Source organism: Nycticebus coucang, chromosome 1 (genome assembly GCF_027406575.1).
Source record: "Nycticebus coucang isolate mNycCou1 chromosome 1, mNycCou1.pri, whole genome shotgun sequence".
NCBI lineage: Eukaryota > Metazoa > Chordata > Mammalia > Primates > Lorisidae > Nycticebus > Nycticebus coucang.
Genome location: NC_069780.1, coordinates 12286834 through 12304929, shown reverse-complemented (window position 1 = coordinate 12304929; position 18096 = coordinate 12286834). Strand labels below are relative to the sequence as shown.

General features: G+C 41.9%; 1 protein-coding gene across 6 annotated transcripts in view; it reads left to right on the top strand.

Annotated features, from left to right (window-relative positions):
• The window catches only part of TMEM150C (transmembrane protein 150C), a 70609-nt gene that overhangs the window by 13378 nt on the left and 39135 nt on the right, over positions 1-18096 (top strand). For 3 of the 6 annotated variants that reach the window (XM_053594591.1, XM_053594440.1, XM_053594521.1), the window contains exon 2: positions 10723-10798. The exons of the other annotated variants lie outside the window; for them this stretch is intronic. The gene's annotated coding sequence lies outside the window, so the exon portion shown is untranslated. The remainder of the gene's footprint in view (positions 1-10722; positions 10799-18096) is intronic. 6 annotated transcript variants of the gene reach the window in all.

Here is an 18096-nt window from a genome sequence, read left to right as displayed (position 1 = left end):
CCCTACCTGGCCAATTCTGTTTATTTCTATTTGCCTTTTTTTTTTTTTTTTGAGACAGAATCTCAGTCTTTCGCCCTGGGTAGAGTTCTGTGGTATCATCATAGCTCACAGCAACCTCAAACTCTTGGGCTAAAGTGATTGTCTTGCCTCATCCTCCCAAGTCGCTGGGACTACAAGTCCTCTACCATGCCTGGCTATTTTTTCTATTTTTAGTAAAGATGGCGGTCTCACTCTTGCTCAGGCTGGTCTTGAGCTCTTAAGCTTAAGCAATCCTCCTACCTCGGCCTCCCAGAGTGCTAAGATCACTGTGTGCCATTGTTTTAAGGCTCACTTTTTTGGATAAACCCTACCTCTTCCTGAGCACACACTGGCTTCTTCCTGTGTTTTTGCATTTGATTATATTTAATTGAGGGATTTATTAGATACTTTTTTTCATTGGAGTCTTCTCATTAAAGATTCAGACTGATAACGATAATATTAAAATTATAATCTTTTCAGTAAGGCAATTAGGAAAATTGTACTTGTTTTATATGTAAAAATAAGTAAAGTAAACAAATAAATAAGGTTTTTCTCTTGGCGGTTGTAATTCCACCCCACTGCCCATAAATATAGCTCTGGAGTCCAGACCATATGTGATAAAAGAAAAGAATATTGTAGAGTAAGGCAAGGCTGCTGTTACTATTATGGGAACCGTTCAAGTCTGTGTTTCTGGACTCATAAAATGCATGAGACGTCAACATATCTTCACCACTGACCCATGGAGAGATACACAATCGCTGTTGAATTTACAGCCAGAACCCTGCCATCATTTGAGGACATCGTGGGAAGGCAATAATTGTGGAGAAATTGGTTTGTGGCTTGTATGTGGCTCCTCACCAATTCCGTCTGATTTGTACGTGTCACTTCACCTCTCTATACTGATTTAGCACCTCTTCTAAAGTGCTAAGAGTGGATTCAATTTAAGGCATAATGAAATAAGAATAGAACATAGCAGATGCGTTATTGCAGTCAACATCCTCTTCCTTTCCTTTCTCCCTCTCTGTTCCTTCTTTTTCTTCTTTTCTTTGACTTCAGCGGGTATATGAAAGGAGAGCTTTGGGACAGGGACTGTACAGATGTGCAGGTGATGAAACATCACCTCCCCGCTCTGGCACGGAATACACAGGTGTGAACCACTATGGCCTGACCATTGTGATGAGATTGAATTCAATAAGGCTGTGGTAGTTACATAAGCAAACCGTTTTGGAAAATACCGAGAAAGCAATAGAAGCATTGGAAATACATAGCTTACAATAAATCGTACCTACTAAGCTTCTAGTTGCATTAAGGACCGTCCTAGGTAATAATTACCTGACTGCATCCTCATAACAGATATTTGAGGTAGGTATACTAATCTTCTTTTCAGAAGTAAATAACTTGGAATGCACTGCGATTAAGTAAATTGCCTAGAGTCAGGAGGCGAGTAAAGAGGCACAGCTGGGACTCAGAGCGACCTGTCTTGGAGTAAGTTCAGGGGGATCTGTTGTACCACATGGTGACAAGACTCAGTAGCAACATAGTGTTTACTGAAAATCGCTAAGAGTAGAATGAAGTGTTCTCATCACAGAAAAATGGTAAGTATGTGAGGTAACACATACATTAATTAGCTTGATTTAGCTATTCCACAATGTAGACAGATATCAAAACATCATATTGTATACCATAAATATGTACAGTTTTTATCTGTCCATAAGAAAAGAGCACACGACAACAATCAACCTATCTTTATGTCAGTGTAAAAATGTACTTAAAAATTTTTAAATAATATTCTGTAGAGATGAGGTCTGCCTATTGCCCAGGCTGGTCTTGAGCTCTTGGTCTCAAGATCCTACTGCCTCAGCCTCTCAAAGTGCTAGGATTACAGATGTGAGCCACCACTGCCAGGCCCCAAATGTACTTCACTACATAAATTAAAAGGTTTCAACGTGCACTTCTTTTAAATAACTACAAAGCTTTGGAAAGAGCACGTTTCCTTAGAGGAAATTAGCCAGGATAAAAAGGAATAAAGTACAAATAACAATAATAGTAATGCTCAGGGGAGACAAAAGCAAAACCTTTTTAAGAAAGCACACGTCAGTCTTGAAGCCTCCCACATAATGAAATGCTAATTTAAAAAACCGAGTGGAGACATTGAATGGCTTATTTTGTCAATCTCCAAATAAAAATAATTTTCTTCAAGATTATTAAGTAGATTTTTAAAAGGGACTTAGACACATAGGTATGCGTTTCAACAGTTATTCCAGGTGAATGTTGGAAAACACTATGAAATTCCAAATTAATCTCTTTAAGTTATTCTATTGAATTGTCTGATCTCTCTAAATTCATCTGGCAAGAGTGGCTTTTCTTCACAGCATTCTAATTTACTGTCCAGGTACATTTATTTGAGGTTTTTTTTTTTTTTTTTGTCTTTTAGTAGAGTTCTAGACCACTTGTTTATATACATTTCTTATTATAGTTAGTCCTTGATATTTTATGAGTTTTGTTGCTACTACTGTAAATCTGTTTCATGTTTTTTCTATATAATTAAAACCTGCTTGGATTTTCGTCTTTTATCCGACCCTTTATATGCACACTCAGTAATTCCAATAATATTTTAATCAGCTCCCTGATCTTACTGTTGCAGATCATAATTCCATCTCTGTATTTCTAAGGACTAGACCCCTTATTTCTGTCTCTTATCTTATTGAATGGGTTAAAAACTGCCAAAACGGTGTTAATAATCATGGTAATACTATTTACTCCTCCTAGTTTTGTTTAATAGGAAAATTCTCCTTTCACACCAAAGAATGATACTGGCTGATGGTTTGAAAGAAAGATACTCATCATAGAACCTTCTATCCTTAGTTTTCCTAGATACTTTGTAAGGAATGAGCACCAAATGTTTTTTTTTTTCTTTCCCTTTTTTTTTTTTGAGACAGAGTCTCACTATGTCGCCCTGGGTAGAGTGCCGTGGCGTCACAGCTCATAGCAACCTCCAACTCCTGGGCTCAAGCGATTCTCTTGCCTCAGCCTCCCGAGTAGCTGGAACTACAGGCGCCCCCCACAACGCCTGGCTACTTTTTTTTGTTGCAGTTGTCATTGTTGCAAGGTGGCAATGGAAATAATTTTATGGTTGGGGGTCAGCACAACATGAGGAACTGTATTAAAGGGTTGCAGCATTAGGAAGGTTGAGAACCACTGCTCCAGGGGGACAGTCCTCCTTGCTTTTTCCGGGTGTGGCAGCATCACTCTGACCTCTGCCTCTGTTTTCCCTGGGCCTTCTTCTTTGTGTGTCTCTCCTCTCTTCTTGCAAAGACACTCATCATGGGATTTAGGGTCCACCTTTAATCGTGATGATTCTTCTCAAGGTCATAACTAACTGTGCCTGTGAAGACTATTTCTGAGCACGCTTACAGTCACGGGTGGTAGTGATCAGGGCTCGGGCATATCTTTTGGAGGGACCCCATTCAACCCACCCCCATTTTGTGTAAGTGGAAATACTTTTTTTCTTTCTTTTTTTTTGCAATTTTTGGCCAAGGCTGGGCTTGAACCTGCCACCTCCGGTATATGGGTCTGGCGCCCTACTCCTTTGAGCCACAGGTACTGCCACATGTAAGTGGAAATACATATTACTTGCAAATATTTTCCCAGCTTGTCATTTGCCTTCAAAATTTTATAGTTTTGCCTAATGTGAGCAAACCTATCAGTGTGCCCTTTTTAAAAAAATTTTTTTAGAGACATGTTCTCACTTGTTCCCAGGCTGATCTCAGACTCCTCCTGGCCTCAAGCAATCCTCCACTTTAGCCTCCCAAATTGCTGGTATTACAGGCATGAGCCACCACACCTGCCTGTAAGCTTCTATTCTTTATAAATGACCCAGTTTGTGGAATTCTCTTAGAGCAGCAGAAAACGGACTAAGACAACCATGTAGCATCAGACCATGCTAAACCAAGTCTCCAGACGGGGTGATAAATGATGCAGTCATTTTCTGGTAGTTCAGTAACTGACACAAATGATTTATTTTACTTCTGTAACATCTATAGGAGTTTGTCTTGGGGCTGTTGATCCTGTTCTGTTGATTCGTTTGCTTTGTATAATACCACATTATTTTTATCACTGGTGTGTTTCTGTTTCTGATGTACTTTAGGGACATACTTTACGCTTTAGAGTGTGATGTACTTTAATATGTGTTAGGGCAGTTCCCTTCACTGCTCTCATTCCAGATGAAGTGGGAATGTTAGTGGAATTTTATGAAGCCTACATAAAGCTGTGGTTTCTAAACCTTAATGTATGTGAGAGTTACTTGGGGAGCATGTTAAGAAGAGAAGTTTCTAGAGAAGGAAACTTCTGCAATGGGACAAGGATGCTGTCCCTTTCTTCAAGAACTGGGTGCCATTGACACATTGACTGAACAACCAGACAGAAACAATCTCTCATCCTACACTTGATCTTAGCCAAAAGGCCGAGAAGCGATCAATCTCTCATCCTGAGTTGACTCCAGGGCAGTCGGACACAGAGGATGCGAAGAGAAAGACTCCAATGGTTAAAACAATGACAAAGGCAAAAACCTTACCCTCATCCATTAAGAATAGCCACACTCAGCCCACTGGACCTCCTGAAGAGCTGTGCCGCGACCCACAACCCGCGATCAGCACCCACCCGGATCCCAGTTAGAGCTGCACCGCAACCCGCCACCCGCGCCCACCAGGCCTCCACACACCCTGACCAGGAACTCCTAGAGCTGCACAACCCTGCATCCTCCCTCCTGTACCCTCCCTGCCTCCACACCGCCCACTCGTCTGGCCAGGGACTCTGGTAGCCACGTGCCCTCTGGAGCCCTCCCTGCCTCTGCACAGAGCCCTTCTCCTGGCCAGAGACTGCTGGACCTTGGGCCCTCTGTGCCAAAGTCACTGGGCGCCAGGCACTCCCAGAACTGTGTGCACCACACCCAGCCGTGTTGCTGGATCCGGGTATGTCACAACCAGAGCTGCTCCCAAAACCAGAACTCCCTGGTTGGGGCAGCCCCAGAGGAGCTACACAGGGTCACTCCCCCAAGGAACAATGGGGTAGACACAGCACAAGATCCCATGCACAAATAGCTGAGATGTCAGAAATCGAATTCAGAATCTGGATAGCAAATAAGATCGAATTAGAATTCCAAGCAGTAACCCAAAAGATGTCTCAAGAAATCAATGAATTCAAAGACCAAATGACCAAAGATTTTGACACATTGAGACAAGAAGTTGCAGCCCTCAAAGATCTGAGAAACACAGTAGAATCCCTCAGTAACAGATTGGAGCAAGCAGAAGAAAGGATTTCTGACATCGAAGACAAAGCTTTCAAACACTCCCAAATTCTCAAAAAGGAAGAGAAATGGAGGTCATAAACACATCACTCTCTCAGAGAGCTCTGGGATAATTTGAAGAAAACCAATATTCGTCTTATAGGGATCCCCGAAAGCGACGAAGTGCTTCACAAGGCACAGAGTCTCTTCTCCATGAGATTATGAAAGAGATCTTTCCAGATATGCCAAGAGATTCTGAAATTCAGATAACAGACAGTTTCAGAACTCCAGCATGACTCAACCCAAATAAGACATCCCCCAGACACATCATAATCAATTTCACTAAAGTTAATATGAAGGAGAAAATTCTGAAAGCAGCCAGACAAAAGAAAACCATTACCTACAAGGGGAAGAATATTAGAATAACTGCAGATCTCTCTGCTGAAACCTTTCAAGCTAGAAGAGGATGGTCATCAACTTTTAATTTCCTAAAACAAAATAACTTTCAACCCAGAATCCTGTACCCAGCTAAACTGAGTTTCCATTTATGACAGAGAAATTAAATACTTTAATGACATTCACATGTTGAAGAAATTTGCCATAACTAAACCAGCTCTCCAGGATATTCTCAGACCTATCCTCCATAAAGACCAGCATAATCCTCCACCACAAAAGTAAACCCACCCTGAAAATTTTGATCAAATTCTAACTTCCACAGTCGCGAAAGGATTAAAAATGTCCACCAGACACTCGAAAGGCTTATCAATATTCTCAATTAATGTGAATGGTTTAAATTATCCTCTAAGGAGGCACAGGTTGGCTGACTGGATACAAAAACTCAAGCCAGATATCTGCTGCATACAGGAATCGCATCTTACATTAAAAGACAAATATAGACTCAAGGTGAAGGATGGTCATCTATACTCCAGGCAAATGTAAAGCAGAAAAAAGCAGGTGTTGCAGTCCTATTCGCAGATGCAATAGGCTTTAAACCAACCAAAATAGGGAAGGATAAGGATGGACACTTCATATTTGTTAAAGGTAATACTCAATATGATGAGATTCCAATTATTAATATTTATGCACCCAACCAGAATGCACCTCAATTTATAAGAGAAACTCTAACAGACATGAGCAACTTCATTTCCTCCAGTTCCATAGTAGTTGGAGGTTTTAACACCCCTTTAGCAGTGCTGGATAGATCCTCCAAAAAGAAGGTAAGCAAAGAAATTTTAGATTTAAACTTAATGATTTAACATCTGGACTTAACAGACATCTACAGAACATTTCATCGCAACAAAACTGAATACACATTCTTCTTGTCAGCCCACGGAACATACTCCAAATTGACCACATCCTAGGCCGCAAATCTAACCTCAACAAATTAAAAAAAAAATAGAAATTATTCCTTATTCCTCTCAGACCATCATGGAATAAGAGTTGACCTCAGTAAGAACAGGAATCTGCATACCCACACAAAAACATGGAAGCTAAATAACCTTATGCTGAAGGATAGATGGGTTATAGACAAGATTAAGAAGGAAATCACCAAATTTTTGGAACAAAACAACAATGAAGACACAAATTATCAGAACCTCTGGGATACTACAAAGGCAGTCCTAAGAGGGAAATTTATAGCACTGCAAGCCTTCCTCAAGAAAACAGAAAGAGAGGAAGTTAATAACTTAATGGGACATCTCAAGCAACTGAAGAAGGAAGAACATTCCAACTCCAAACCCAGCAGAAGAAAAGAAATAACCAAAATCAGAGCAGAATTAAATGAAATTGAAAACAAAAGAATTATACAATAGATCAATAAATCCAAAAGTTGGTTTTTTGAAACAATCAATAAAAGAGATAAAACTTTGGCCAACCTAACCAAGAAAAAAAGAGTAAAATCTCTAATTTCATCAATCAGAAATTGGAAAGATGAAATAACAGACCCCTCAGAAATTCAAAAAATCCTTAATGAATATTACAAGAAACTTTACTCTCAGAAGTATGAAAATCTGAAAGAAATCAACCAATACTTGGAAGTACGCCACCTACCAAGACTTAGCCAGAATGAAGTGGAAATGTTGAACAGGCCTATATCAAGTTCTGAAATAGCATCAACTATACAAAATCTCCCTAAAAAGAAAAGCCCAGGACCAGATGGCTTCATGTCAGAATTCCATCAAACCTCTAAAGAAGAACTAGTACCTATATTACTAAACCTCTTCCAAAATATAGAAAAAGAAGGAATACTACCCAACACATTCTACGAAGCAAACATCACCTTGATCCCCAAACCAGGGAAAGACCCAAAAAGGAAATTATAGACCAATATCACTAATGAATATTGATGCAAAAATACTCAATAAGATCCTAACAAACAGAATCCAACAACACATCAAAAAAATTATACACCATGACCAAGTGGGATTTATCCCATGGTCTCCAGGCTGGTTCAATATAAGTAAATCTATAAATGTAATTCAGCACCTAAACAAACTAAAAAATAAAGACCATATGATTCCCTCAATTGATGCAGAAAAAGCTTTTGATAACATCCAGCATCCCTTCTTGATCAGAACACTTAAGAAAATCAGTATAGAAGGGACATGTCTTAAACTAATAGAGGCCATCTACAGCAAACCCACAGCCAATATTGTATTGAATGGAGTTAAAATGAAATAATTTCCACTTAGATAAGGAACCAGGCAAGGTTGCCCATTGTCTCCATTGCTCTTTAACATTGTTATGGAAGTTTTGGCCATTGAAATTAGGGAAGAAAAGGCGATCAAGGGTATCCAGATAGGGTCAGAAGAGATCAAATTTTCACTCTTCGCAGATGACATGATCGTATATCTGGAAAACACTAGGGATTCTACTACAGAACTTTTAGAAGTAATCAAGGAATACAGCAATGTCTCAGGCTACAAAATCAACACCCATAAATCTGTAGCCTTTATATATACCAACAATAGCCAAGCCAAAAAAACAGTCAAGGACTCAATTCCTTTCACAGTAGTGCCAAAGAAGATGAAATATTTGAGAGTTTATCTAACAAAGGACGTGAAAGATCTCTATAAAGAGAACTATGAAACTTTAAGAAAAGAAATAGCTGAAGATGTTAACAAATGGAAAAACATACCATGCTCATGGCTGGGAAGAATCAACATTGTTAAAATGTCTACACTACCCAAAGCAATATACAATTTTAATGCAATTCCTTTTAAAGCTCCATTGTCATATTTTAAAGAACTTGAAAAAATAATACTTCGTTTATTTGGAACCAGAAAAAACCTTGAATAGCCAAAACATTACTCAGCAATAAAAACAAAGCAGGAGGAATCACGCTACCAGACCTGAGACTGTACTATAAATCGATAGTGATCAAAACAGCATGGTACTTGCACAAAAACAGAGAAGTAGATGTCTGGAACAGAATAGAGAACCAAGAGATGAATCCAGCTACTTACCATTATTTCATCTTTGATAAGCCAATTAAAAACATTCAGTGGGGAAAAGATTCCCTATTTAACAAATGGTGCTGGGTGAACTGGCTGGCGATCTGTAAAAGACTGAAATTGGACCCACACCTTTCACCATTAACTAAGATAGACTCTCACTGGATTAAAGATTTAAACTTAAGACATGAAAGTATAAAAATACTTGAAGAAAGTGCAGGGAAAACTCTTGAAGGAATCAGCCTGGATGAATATTTTATGAGGAGGACTCCCCAGGCAATTGAAGCAGTCTCAAAAATACATTACTGGGACCTGATCAATCTAAAAACTTCTGCACAGCCAAGAACATAGTAAGTAAAGCAAGCAGACAGCCCTCAGAATGGGAGAAAATATTTGCAGGTTATACCTCCGATAAAGGTCTAATAACCAGAATCTACAGAGATCTCAAACGTATTAGCAAGAAAAGAATAAGTGATCCCATCTCAGGGTGGGCAAGGGACCTGAAGAGAAACCTCTCTAAAGAAGACAGACACACTATCTACAGACACATGAAAAAAAGCTCATCATCCTTAATCATCAGAGAAATGCAAATCAAAACTACTTTGAGATATCACCTAACCCCAGTAAGAGTAGCCCATATAACAAAATCCCAAAACCAGAGATGTTGGCATGGATGTGGAGAAAAGGGCACACTCCTACACTGCTGGTGGGAATGCACACTAATACGTTCCTTCTGGAAGGATGTTTGGAGAATTCTTAGAGACCTAAAAACAGACCTGCCATTCGATCCTATAATTCCTTTACTAGGTTTATACCCAGAAGACCAAAGATCACAACATAACAAAGACATCTGTACCAGAATGTTTATTGCAGCCCAATTCATAATTGCTAAGTCATGGAAGAAGCCCAAGTGCCCACTGACCCACGAATGGACTAGCAAATTGTGGTACATGTGTACCATGGAATATTATGCAGCCTTAAAGAAAGATGGAGACTTTACCTCTTTCATGTTTACATGGATGGAACTGGAACATATTCTTCTTAGCAAAGTATCTCAGGAATGGAAGAAAAAGTATTCCAATGTACTCAGCCCTACTATGAAGCTAAATTATAACTTTCACATGAAGGCTATAACCCAACTATAGCACAACACTATGAGGAAAGGGCCAAGGGAGGGGAAGAGGGGGGGAGGTTAGGGTGGAGGGAGGGTAATGGGTGGGGCCACACCTATGGTGCATCTTAGAATGGGTACAGGTGAAACTTACTAAAGGCAGAATACAAATGTCTACATACAGTAACTAAGAAAATGCCATGAAGGCTACATTGAACAGTTTGATGAGAATATTTCAGATTGTATATGAAACTAGCACATTGTACCCCTTGATTGCACTAATGTACACAGCTATGATTTAACAATAAATAAATAGATAAATAAGCTGTATCACTCTATATAGAAGCCAGTGGAAGGGGAGATTTGATACAGACATAATTACTATTTAAAGATTATTTAAAAATATCTTTGTTATATATTCTTTGTCATTTGAAATACATTATCTTTAAATTTATCTTTAAGGAAATCTGGAATTCTTTCTATATAATTTATTATGGGTAGCATTAAGTTTATGTCTTGGATTATATACATATTTTATAGTACAAGAAAACTAAGTGTTCTGAAGACAGTTGGTGGGATCTCACCTAATGTGCACAATGTGAGTATGTAGCACACCCTCTGATGAAGGGCTCTACTATAACTTCAACTGAACTTTGGAAGTGAAAATAATGTAACCTAAAAATTTGTACCCTAATATTGATTTTAAATTAAAAAGTAAAATAAAATATTCAGAATAGAGTGATTAAAGATTATGGTTAAAATTAAAAAATAAAATAAATGTCACTGAATTGTATCTTAAAAAAAAAAAAAGAAGAGAAGTTTCTTGAAAACTTACCCTCCGTACCTTCTGATTCTAGTAACTGGGCTGAAGCCTGGAAATTTGCATGCTAATAAGCAACTTTTGAGGCAGTGCTCCTTGGACCCTCTTTCGGGGTAAGTTTCTGTGAAGTGGTTTATATAGAACTGAGGACTTCTTACTGTCTCCTTGCTCATTTGGGTTTTCCTTCCATGTCTTACGTCTTGCTCAGTGTGAACAGGTTCTCTTTTCTATTATATCTTGAAATTGTTAAAGCCAGTACATAGGAGAGCTATTGATTTTTAGATGTTTATTTTGTATCCAGCCACTTTGCTCAGCTCTCTTGTTAGCTCTAATAGTTTTTCATTTAAACCTTTTGCAGGTGTGAAATGAGGAAGTGGTTAGTAAACAAGGCTATCACCTGGAAACAAATGATTTTGGCTTTGTCTCTCACAATACTAAACCTGTTATTTCTGGTTTATGTGTTACCATATTGTCCAAAGCTTCCAGAACATTGCTGAATAAACACTGACAGAACCCACCCATAATTTATTCTTGATTTTAAAGGGACTGCCTCTGTTATGGTTTCATTTATTTTATTTATTTATTTTTTGAGAGACGAGGTCTTACCCTGTTGCCCAGGCTGGAGTGCAGTGGTGCAGTCATAGCTCACTGTAGCCTCAAGCTCCTGGGTGCAAGCCATCCTCCTGCCTCAGCCTTTCAAGTAGCGAGGAGTACAGGTGCACACCACTACTGCTGGCTAATTTTTTTATTTTTGCAGAGACAGGGGTCTTGCTTTGTTGCTGAGGCTGGTTTCAAACTCCTGACCTCAAGTGATCCTTCTGCCTTGACCTTACAAAGTGCTGGGTTTACAGGTATGAGCCACCACACCCCAGCCTCTGGCTGTTTATTTTAGATAGATCTTTTTAAAAATTATGTCAAGGAAATAGCCTTCTATTCCCAGTCGTCTTAAAGCTGCTTTTTTAAAACAACATGGAATGTGTATAGAACCTTATTCATTGCCTTTTGATACTTTCCTTTCTTTAAAAAATGCATACATTAATGAAATTCCTAACCCATCCTCACCCTTCCGAAGTAACTCATACTCAGTTATGATGGCTTATTCTTTTTATATGTTCTAAATTTTATTCCCCAGAATAGCAATTTCTCACTAACTGTGAGAGTTTTAGTTGTAAAAAGTAGCTTGTCTGGCAAAACTACAGTTGCTAAAACCAAGGTTTCAAAGAGGATTAGGGGTAAGGCGCCAACTTTGGTTTTGAATATATAACTAAATTCAGTAATGTGAAAGTTCCAGATGGTTTTCTAGAACAAATCAGATTCGTTGGTATTGAAACCTGTGTCAACGGGGAACTTTTCTCCTGATTTACATTTTTTAATTGATCAGATGACATTTCTGTGACTTTATAATTCATTGAGGGTGTGAATGTGCTTTGGCCTTGAAGTCTTCCTTGTTTTTACAAATTTGGCTAAATACTCCTTAAACTGGGGTCATTGAAAAATATTATCAAAGTCCTTACTGGCATGTTTGAGGGGAGGCTGCTTGATGAACAATCTATATTGAGATGATGGAGCCCAAAGAGATCTTTCTGAAGTACCAACAGATAAACTTACCCACAACATATAAGGACAGTAATAGTTGGTATCTTCTGTTGTTATTTGTTTAAAGGCATACACTGTGGATATGTAAAAAAAATCTGGTAAAGAACTATAAAACTGCCTCTGTTCAAAACTGCGAGAGTTGATAATCTTTTATTTTTATTCAGAAATAAAATTAGTCTTATAGTTTTCTTTTTGGGGAGATAGGCTTATCAGTTTTTGGCATCAGGAATAATCTGTCTTCAAAAAAGTTTGGGTAGCTTCCCATATTTTTTCCATATTCTAGAATCATTTATTTAACATTAAAATTAGCTTTTCCATAAATGTTTGCAACTAATAAAGGATAATTTTAGGCTCAGCGCCTGTAGCTCAGTGTCTAGGGTGCCAGCCACATACACCAGAGCTGGCGGGTTTGAACCCCGCCCAGGCCTGCCAAACAATAACTACAACAAAAAAATAGCCAGGTGTTGTGGTACCAGCTACATAGGAGGCTGAAGCAAGAGAATCACTTAAGCCCAAGAGTTTGAGGTTGCTGTGAGCTGTGACACCACAGCACTCTACCCAGGGTGACAGCTTGAGATGCCGTCTCAAAAAAAAAAGGATAATTTTAAGAAAAAAAAATAAATTAATAGCTCTTATACAGATACAAAAATCAACACATTAGTTACTTTTTTGCACTTATTAATCAGTGAGGGAACCAGGCAGATGTTATAACCAGTTCAAAAGGGAATTTAAAAAACAGACACATTTGGGCGGCGCCTGTGGCTCAGTGAGTAGGGCGCCAGTCCCATATGCCGGAGGTGGCGGGTTCAAACCCAGCCCCGGCCAAAAACCACAAAAAAAAAAAAAAAAAAAAAAAACAGACACATTTATAGATCAACTATATGGAACTGCAGGTAAACAGTATGAAACTGAATGTGCAAATGGAGTAAAAGTCATTTTGTAGGAGGGTGGGAGAAGGAAGAATCAACCGAACTTGTACCTGACAGACATAACTTGCATATCTATAGACAAGAATTGTTTTGGATTGCTATCAATTAAGCTATCACTTAAAGTCATGGATAGGCCTTAGTGGTTCCCATCTGAAATCCTAGCACTTTGGGATGTCAAGATGGGAGGGAGGATTGCTTGAAGCCAGGAGTTTGAGACCAGCCTGGGCAACCTAAGGGGACCCCATCTCCACCAAAAATACAAAAATTAGCCAGGCGCGGCGGTGCAGGTGAAAAGTCCCAGCTACTGGGGAGGCTGAAGCAGGAGGATCACTTGTATATAGGTATTATGTATACATATGTACACACACGTGTGTACCAATCAGTACAAATATATATGGTAGATACTTTCTAACACAATTTTTTATATTTTTCTTTTTATGACACTTGATATGCCAATTTTCTATGGTAGAGTTAGTGGTTTAAGAAGTAGCTGTAGGATTCCTTTATGTTAATTTTGCTCTCTTTTAATTCATCGATTGTTGCTTTTCCTTTTGTGACCCTCATAGATTCCTTATGGGTTTTTTTTCCTAAATTCATGAAGAGGGTGCATCTTTTCCCCTTCCTTCCCTTCTTTCTCTACTATAATGAAAATATCTAAAACCACCAGTTCATCGCTGAGCACAGCCTGGGCTGCTGCCTCCCCCCTATTTGAGGAATCCAGAAAGTGTGCATTCTCACCAGCACTGTCATTGTTATTAAAAGTTTGCTGCCGTGATAAGCAAGCAGAGGTTCTGCATAGAAGCCGGTGAGGGGCCTTGAGAAAGGAGAGAAGGCCAGTCCAGGGACGAGGGAGGACCTCAATGGAGAGGAAAAGGAGAGTGGGGACTGACCAGATGTGAGTTTGGCTATTACACAGTTGCAAAGAGCTTTTCTTAGCCTTCTCAGTGAGGCTGGAATGGGGGCAGTGAGCCTGAGTACGACCTGGGGCTCCCCTCCAGTGCAGGTGGGGAGTAGGGGCCTGTCTTCAGGGTCAGGATTACAGCCGGGTGTTTCCAGGAACTCTGGCCTTGAGGCACTCCAGGAATCTAGTTTCTGACCTGATTTTCTTCTAAGCCAGCTGCCTTCCTGTCAGGGTTCCGAGAATTCCTTTCCCACACAAGCATGTTATCTCCCTTGTGTTTTTCACACACTGATTCTCCGCCGGCCCCTTAGCATCGGCCTGTACAAACTAAGGTGCCCGTGTTGCCCTTGCTTCCTCAAAAAAAAGACCTTCTTCGACGCTGACTCTCCTTTGAGAGGCTGTTCGTTCACAGCCAAAGCTCCTCCCATTTGTTCTCTACTCAGTTGTAGTCTGGGTTTTGACCCAGTGAGCTACTAAACCCTTCGTGCCAGTGTCACCAGTGACCTCTGTCTGAATTGCCAAATCCAGGGGACTGCTCACAGTCGTGGTCTTGCTGAGCTTGGGGGACATTTGCCTTGTTGACCACCTCTTGTCTGGCGACTTTTCCTCCCTTGACCTTCATGACAATGTTCTTCCCTCCTTTTCATCTATTTCCTTGCCTACCTTTCGGCCGCCCTTCCTCCATGGCCCCCAATACGGCGTCCTCCTCGGCTCCATCCTTTCTTCTCATCCTACACGGTCCACCTGGGTTACTGCAAACGACTACCTTGACTTGAGCCAGCACCTCTATGCAGCTGGGGAACCTCTGTCTTTAACCTCAGCCTCTCTTCTGAGCTGCCAGTGGGGCCTGACTGTACCTCTCCGAATGTCGCAAAGGCCTCTAAACACAGCTCCTTCAGACCCCCAGACTTGTTCGTTTCTCGGGGCGTCATGTTTCTCCTCTGGCTGTCCTATCTCAGTGGCTTGAGCCTGACTCCCTGGAACGTCTCTCGCTCAGCTCCCCCTGTTGGCTGCATCTGCCCTGCCTTGGATCCAGCTGCCATCGTCCCTGTGAGCCACGGCCCCTTGGCTGCTGATAACTGCTGGAGAAAACTCTGTGGAGACAAACTGGGGATCTCCAGCGGAATCTGGGCCCTCAGTACGGAACAGGATGGCTTTTCTAAGTCCACTCACCCTCCTCAGACCTCAGTGAGTGCTCCACACCCTCCTCTCTCTCTTCAGGCCCCTTCCTCCCTCACTGCCTTCTCTCTCAGGAGATGTCTTTGCCTTTACTCTCACAGAGGAAGTGGACATTTTCAGGCTTGAGCTAACTGAGCTTTTCGCCGTCCCAATCCAGCTCTTCTGTTCTGTGGCTGAGAATGCTGTGTTCTCCCCCGCGGGATCTGGAGCCATTGTGCACTCTTCCCTCCCTCCCTATTTTCAGCCTCTCACTTCTTTCCCACTGGCCATGAAATGTGTTGAATCTCTGTGTTTGGCAAGGTGAACTTCTCTCTTGACCTTTGTCTAGTCTCCTTTTCCTCATGGCGGCACATCTTTCCTCCCTGACACAGCCACGTTTCTCTCGATGGCAGCCCACACTCACTTCACCCCCTGCCCCGTCCTTCTCATCCCCCTCCCTGTGGTAAGACATCTTGTCTCCGAGTCCCACTCAAACTGCTCTGATAAAGGCTTCTGGCCTCTCTGCAACCCTCACCTTGACCTGCGGCATTTGAGGCAGCTGACCTCCTCTTCCTTCTAGAAACCTTGCCTTGGCTTCCTTTGGCTGTCCCTCTGACCACCCTGCCCACCTTCCTCTGTCCCCAGCTGAGCCTGCCCTTTTCCCTCCTCTGCACACACTCTGAGGTGCTGTCTCCCCTGGCTCTGTCACCGCTCTGCTTAGATTCCCATGTCAATCGTCCAGCCTGGCCGCTTGCCTGAACTCCGGCTGGTTGTCTTCTAGCTTCTGAACATCTCCACTTTCATGCCTAAGAGACACCACAAAAATGAATTTATCCAAGGTGGTGGGTGAAGAGGGCAAAGGAAAGCTAGTAGAAATAGTAAGAGGGAGAGGGGAGGAAGAGGAGGGCTGGGGGAAGCAGAAGGAAATTGTGAATGAACTTTTGTGCCTCTCTCCTCTTGTCCCTGCTGACTTTAGAGCAGTGGTTCTCAACCTTCCTAATGCCGCGGCCCTTTAATACTGTTCCCGTGTCGTGACCCACAGCGGTCCACAGCTGCTTTAGAATGTCTGCCCTCCCCCTCACCTCTCCTCCCCCTCTCCTCTCCTCCCCCTCCCTCTTCCTCCCTCTCACCACCTGTCTGTTCTAGAGCTATGGTTCTCAAAGTGTGGTCCCCAGGCCAGCAGCATCAGCTTTCCCTGGGAACTTAGAAATGCAAATTCTCCGGCTCCATACCATACCTACTGAGCCAGTTTAGGGGTAGGGCCCAGCAGTCTCTGGTTTAACAGCCCCTGCAGGTGATTCTGATGTCTGCTAAAGCTTGGGAAGCCCTGCACTGGTGAATTCCTCACTCGTCCTTCCTGGCCCAGAGCCTTCCCTGAGCACGCAGATGAAATTAATGACTTCCTCTTCCCCGTTCCCTCAGTACTTTATTCCTGCCAATTATGTACCACTTACTCTATCACAGTCAGCTCTTTCAGAGTCTTCCTCCCGCATAGATTACAAGGTCTAAGGTTATCAGTGATCTCTGCATTTCTAGCACCAGGCCTGGTGCCTGGCACAAAGCAGACATGTGTTACATTAGCACAAATGGCTTTCATTTTTTTTCAGCTCCCATGACCCCATTTCCATTCCCTCCTTGCTCTTTTTTTATCTTCCTTCCTTCTTTCCTTGAACCCAGCTTCTGGCTATGAATAAATTATCAGACCTTGCCATCCAAAGGTAAAATTTTCATTGGATTCAAGCTTTCAAGCCTTTCCTATCAATGTTAGTCGGGATTCAAAGAGAGGAGCACGCCCAGCACCATGGTTTGAACGTCTGTGGCTGGAGAGCTGGCTACGTGTCTGCATTCTTCACGCCTGATGCTGCAGCTTGAAATCCACTGGGCGGGCAGGTAGAAGGGAAAGACGGATGTGAAGGAGGAGCTGGGGTAAAACAAAGCAACAGGCTCTCATAGGCACATGCTGGGACTCAGGAGCATAAACTGGGACCCATAGGGACACTAGAACGGCATCAGTCCTGTCTGCTCACCTTGATGGCACGGGTCTGCTGCAGAAGGAGGGTGCCTTTTGCCAAGGAGCTAAACACATTCCCCGTTCAGCAGTCCAAGAAGCTGAAGGAGTAGCTGGGGAAGAGGTAGCAGCGCTGCCCCTCTCCAGGGAATGAGTGCAGAAACACCTGCCTGGACTTCTGAGGGTGAGACAAAATGGCTGTAAAGATTACTTCAAAAATAAACATATATATATATTTATTTTTATTGAGACAGTCTCACTTTGTTGCCCCTTGTAGAGTGCCATGGTCATATCTCACAGCAGCCTCAAATTCAAGGAAGAGGATCATTTGTCTCTGCTATCTTCTCTGCCAGGCCATGGGCAAGGATGTTAGAACCTAGGGAGCAATGGCTGGAGCAATAGCCACCTGTCTGCTCATGAGGTGGGCAGCTGTGTATATGTGATCATATGGCTCCTGTCTGCTCATGAGGTGGGCAGCTGTGTATATGTGATCATATGGCTCCTGTCTGCTCATGAGGTGGGCAGCTGTGTATATGTGATCATATGGCCTCCTGGAACTGTCGCATGTGATCATATGGTCTCTAGGAGCTGTGTGCATTTGAACATAGGGCCTCTAGGAGCTCTGTGCATTTGAACATAGGGCCTCTGAGCAGCTGAGTGAATGTGATCATACAGCCTCTAGGAGCTGTGCGCATGTGATCATATGGCCTCCAGGAGCTGTGTGCCTGTGATCATATGGCCTGGGGCAGCTGTGTGCATGATCATATGGCCTCCGGGAGCTGAGTATGGGGCTTGTCTTGTGGGCACTTGGGAGAACAG